Consider the following 6,000-nt stretch of genomic DNA (forward strand, 5'->3'; position numbering starts at 1 on the left):
CCAGGTCACAAGAAGTAAGACTCCTGGAAGCTCCAGATGTATATTAAATAGAGAGATGATAGATGATAGATAGATAGATAGATTGATAGATTAGATAGATCGATAGATTAGATAGATTGATAGATTAGATAGATTGATAGATTAGATTGATAGATTAGATAGATTGATAGATTGATAGATTAGATAGATAGATGGATAGATTAAATAGATAGAAGATTAGGCTGAGAGAAAATCCTTGGCATTAACTTTTAGTCATATTGCCCTAAAGGTAACAAGTTTTAATAAATAATGACATACTTTTTGCCAGTCTCTTGTTCTTCTTGTTTTCTCTTGAATCTGTCTTTAAGTCCCAGAGAATCTGTGTTGAAAGCTGGGGATTATTTTAATGACGTTAAGAATACTCATATATCCTCCTTCTTTAGTCTACACCAAAGATTGGCAAACTTTTTCTGTAAAGGACCAGACAGTAAATCTTTTAGTTGTTGTGGACCAGAGACCCTCTTCTGAAACTACTCACCTCTGCCATTGTACTGTAAAAGTAGCCAGAGACAGTACATAAAGGAATGAGTATAGCCGTATTCCGATAAAACTTTGTTTACATAAACAGAAAGCATGCCAGATTTGGCCTGCAGACTGTAGACATCTGTTATATATGATCTGAATGCTTGCTGTAAAAACAATTATTTCAATAGAAAATAGAGCATTTTGGATTTTCAGGTATCGTAAGGCTTTCTATTTCTTTCCTATAATCCCTTCTATTTTAAGTTGGCAAGCATTCAATATTATCTCAGCTGCTGCATTTGTACACTATTTTAAGTAATTGGAATGAAATACTTTTGTCCTTCACCATCTTGGCTGACCTTGTTCTTACCATTCCCTATATGTTACTAATGGAGCTTGAAATTAAATGTCATTTCTGTTTGTCTGTTAACACATACACAGAATTCCGTATAAGGTACATGCCTTTAAAAGAACTGATCCATTGGAAAACATGGGTTTGAGCAAGATGAGATGACTTCTTTTGATCTGTGTGTTCTTTCTCCTTTTAAGACTTAAGGAATGAGAACCAATTACCACAACTGCCCATTAATACATTAATGATAATCAAATTTGTGATCTCAACTCCAAATGTTTTTTGGGGGGATGAGGGTTTCTGTAGGTGCTCTGATTCTTGTTAAGTTTATGTATCCTAATAGAATTAGACTTCTTTTTTTCCATAAAGGCAATTTGAACACCTTTACCATCCCTTAGCTCTGCCAATTACCTCCTGTGGTGGTTTTAAGGTTTATCCACAAAATCTGTAATAGTCATCCCTTTAAGAGCTGGAATCTAGTTCCCGTACCCTTGAGCATGGACTAGACTTAGTCACTGACTTCTAACAAATAAAATTGAAGGAAAGTGATGGTGTGTGACTCAGAGATTAGGTCACAAAGACAATGCAGCGTCCTCCATGTTCTCTCTTAGAAGCCAGCTACTGTGTCATGAGGATATTTGAACAGCCTTCTGTTGAGACCTACGTTTGTGTGGCAAGAAACTGAGGCCTCTAGCCAGCCAACAACCAGTGAGAAACTGAGGCCTCCTGCCCACAGCCACCTGAGTGAGTTTGGAGCAGACCCTCCAGCCCCAGTCTAGCTATCAGACTACAAGTTGAATGTAACCTCATTGGAAACCCGGAACCAGAACCACCCAGACAAGTCATTCCTGGATTCCTGGCCCACACAAACTTGAGATAATAAATGTTTATTCTTTTAGGGTTTGGAGTAATTGGTTACACAGCCGTAGATAACTAATACATCTTCTAAGGAGTGTTTATAACTCCAAGTGGAGAGACCAGTGGTGGATATGATGTGCAGCTGCATGGTGGAACTGGGCATCTAGCCAGTTGCTTTGCTGGAAGTCCAGTCTAGATGCAATGGTGACAGAAGATGAAGTTCAACTTACTGAGTTAAATAAATTTAACCGAATTTATTTGTTCGAATTATTAGATTATTTTTTAACACAGTGTTACTCAACATGGATTCACAGCCGAAGAATTTCTAAACTAGTGATACCTGGGCTCCACGTCCAGGGACTCTGAATTACTGGCCCTGGGGTGTAGTCTAGGCATCAGGATTTTAAATTTCCTCAGGTGTTTCTAAAGTGCAGCTAAGATTAAGTTAAAAGTAGGAAAGGAATATTCCCTCCCCAACATCTCCCTACCAGATGATAAATTACAATTTAAATTCTTGGATTTTTATATGAGGCTTGATAAGAGAAATGCTCTCTGGCAGCTCTGATGATTAAAACAAGTCTCAGACCAAATCTGCAAAGCACATATTTATAGGCAAGCACACACAGACATTAAGCTTTCCTGAATTCTCCATGAAGCACAGATCCTTATCCTTTTAGACATTCTAGACAGGCAAAAGGTGTGAAAGAATTGCTCAGGACAGATTCTATAATACCCCAGGCACAGAATTCAGCTAGATTTCTGGCCAGATCCTGCACCTGACAGACTTATTTAAGAGGCCCAAGTCCTCTTGCAATGGGTGCTAGGCTTACCAGGTGCTCAGACCTCTCGGGGGAGGGGGAGGGGCCAGTACCTATACAAGACTTCCTCCAGTTCACCCACCGATTTTGAAATACAATTCATTCATTTCTAGAATGAAAAAAAAATGTCTTTAATACCCATGGTACCATCTAACAAAATAGGGCTGATTTAAGTGAAGAGTTAAGTAAAAGATATTGTGATAGTGGCTTCTGGAGGGTGGGCCCTGATGAGACCACCAGTTCCTCAGCCCTGGTTGCATATCAGAGCCACCAAAGACACTTTTTATAAAGAGTCCTGTCCTGACCCCAGTCTAATTAAATCAGAAACTCGGAGGGTAGAGCCTGGGCATTGGTCTTTTTAAAAGGCCTCTCGATAAGTCATGATTATGAAGGGTTAGGGTGGCAGGGAGGTGCAACCCTAAAGGGGTAGTACACCTAATGGAGTGTTTTGGGTGATGAAACTCTTCTCTATTCTGACTGTGGGAATGTTATGCAAATCTATACAGGTATGAGGGCTCTCAGAACTGTACAACAAAAGAGAAGCTCAAGCTTATTGTATGATTTTAAAAATATATAATTCTTAAATTCTTTTTTTAATCTTTTTTTTACAGATTTTGTTTATTTATTTGAGAGACAGAGCATGAGAAAGAGAGCACACGCAGGGGGAGCAGCAGGGAGAGAGGGAGAAGCATAATCCCCACTGAGCAGGGAGCCTGATGCAGGACTTGATCCCAGGATCCTGGGATCAGGACCTGAGCCAAAGGCAGTTGCTTAACGGACTGAGCCACCTAGGTGCCCCACTATTAAATTCTTTTTAAAAACCTCAGATAATTCTAATGTACAGCCAGCCTTGGGAGATCACTGGATTAGATTCCTTCAAGGGATGATCCACCATCTTTGGGACATGTCTTCATAGTTAGGGCACCAGCAGCGGGTGAACTTCCTGCATTAACAAGCCGCCCCTACCCCACATATGCACGTAGATGAGCACACCATACTGTCTATGCTGAAGTATTCTAAAGTAAATTAAAAATGCTGTAATACTGAGATACAGCTGTCTTTCCCACCTTCACACTGGGGAATGTCAAAACATGGCAGTGGAGAATTGCTCGAGTCAATAGTTCTATTAATCTCTGCTCTTGGAGAAAAAATTCATAATGCAATTGCTTTGCCTCAAAAAACAGTTTCTCAAACCCATAAACTGTGGTTTTTATAGAATAACAAAGAATCCCAAAAGGAGAGTAGTTTGGCAGTTTAATTAGTTTCATTTCTGAGTAGGATCATAGGAAGAAATAAATACATTTTATATCACAAAACAGTGCATAAATATGTGTGTGTATATCAATGACATAAAAGTTTCAAGAAACAGCTCATGCCATTCCTATTTTATTCTATTTCATGGCAGTGTCAGTCATGACTCAGTCTCTTGATATCAAGATGCACTAATGGTGAGAAAATCACAGTTAAAGTACTCTGGGAGAAAATAACCATGTGTCTGTGCTTCTTCCTGCCTCCTGACAAGGAAACAGACAGGAATTTGACCTCTGGTTGCACCATTCTCTAGTTTTCTGAAATGAGGCAAGTTTCTTGATCTTTGTGCGCCTCCACTTTCTCACTTATAAAATGGGAACAATTGTAGCAGCCTTCGGGTTGTGGCTGGGACCCCTGAATCCTCATCTGAAGCGCTCTATTCCAAAGTTTCTCTTCCCTTCTTTACGTTTAAGACTCACTGAGAAAGAGACGGGACATGGAAGCCATGAATTGTTTCTTAGCTTAGAGGCCAGAAGACTAAACCTAACCTTTTTTTTTTTTTAAGATTTTATTTATTTATTTGAGAGACAAAGCGAGCATGAGCAGGGGGGAGGAGCATAGGGAAAGGGAGAAGTAGGCTCTCCGTTGAGCAAGGAAATTGATACTGCACTGAATATCTCCGTAAAAATATTTTTACATGCATTATAATTCCTTCGGATAAACCCCTAGAAGTGGAATTATTGAATCAAAAGTAATCTACATTTCCAACGTCTTTGATAAATTTTGTAAAATTGTCCTTCAGAAAAAGTGTGCCAGTTTTCTCTCCCATCTTCAGGGTATAAGAGAGTTCTGGGGGCGAAGGGTCCTCAAAAGCCAGTGTGTTGCCTATGTTTTAACAAGTTCATTATTAAGAGAGAAAGCCAGGGCACCTGTGTGGCTCAGTTGGTTAAGCAGCTGCCTTTGGCTCAGGTCGTGATCCCAATCCTGGGATCGAGTCCTGCATTGGGCTCCTTGCTTAGCGGGGATCCTGCTTCTCCCTCTGCCCCTCCACCTGCTTGTGCTGTTTCTCTCTCTCAAAAAAATAAGTAAAATCTTTTAAAAATTAAAAAAAGAGAGAGAAAGAAAGCCAGAGAAGCAAATTATGAGCTCTGAATTCACACATCAAAATTCTAAATGCCATGTTACCCCAGTCCTCAGTATGCAAGTTCTTTTTCTTTTTCTTTTTAAAATTTATTTATTTGAGAGAGAGCGTGCAAGTAGGGAGGAGGGGCAGAGGGAGAGGGAGAAGCAGACTCCCCACTGAGCAGGGAAGCCGGACCAAAGCTGAGGTTGATCCCAGGACCCCGGGATCATGACCTGAGCCAAAGGCAGATGCTCAACCGAATGAGCCACCCAGGTGCACCTGAGACTAAACCTAACTTATTGTTGTCTCTTTATGTTGAAAAATAATTTTTGTTTTTTTAAATTATTTTTAAATCATTTTTAATTCCAGTGTAGTTAACATACAGTGTTATATCAGTTCCTGGGTACAATATAGTGATTCAACAATTCTATACATTACTCAGTGCTCATGGTGATACATGTACTCTTAATCCCCAACACCTATTTCACCCATCCCCCCACCAACCTCACCTCCCCTCTGGCCACCATCAGTTTGTTATCTAGAAATACAAACAATGAATCATGGAACACTACATCAAAAACTAATGATGTCATGAATGGTGACTAACATAATAAAATAAAATTTAAAAAAAAAGTCTATTTTTTGGTTTGTCTCTTTTTTTCTTTTTGTTTAACTTCTACACACAAATGAAATCATATGGTATTTGTCTTTCTTGGACTGTATTGTTTTTCTTTTTTTTTTCTTTTTTTTCAGATTTCTTTATTTATTTGAGAGAGACAGAGAGAGCACAGGAACATGGAGGAGCAGAGGGAGAGAATCTCAAGCAGACACCCTGCTGAGCATGGAGCCTGATGGAAGGGTTCAATCTCACGACCTGGAGATCATGATCTGAGCCAAAACCAAGAGACACTTAACCAACTGAGCCACCCAGGTGTCCCTTATTGTTTTTAATGATGGTATGTGGTAACTAGGTCTTATCAGAGCTTTCAATATATTAAATATTCAAATATCTTAAAAATAGTATACATTCTTTAGTCTCCAATGATTCAGGACACTCTGGCTAGAGTCAGAAAAACAAGTTAAGCAGTTGTTCTGGC

The sequence above is a fragment of the Neomonachus schauinslandi genome, chromosome 1 (genome assembly GCF_002201575.2).
Source record: "Neomonachus schauinslandi chromosome 1, ASM220157v2, whole genome shotgun sequence".
Classification (NCBI taxonomy): Eukaryota; Metazoa; Chordata; class Mammalia; order Carnivora; family Phocidae; genus Neomonachus; species Neomonachus schauinslandi.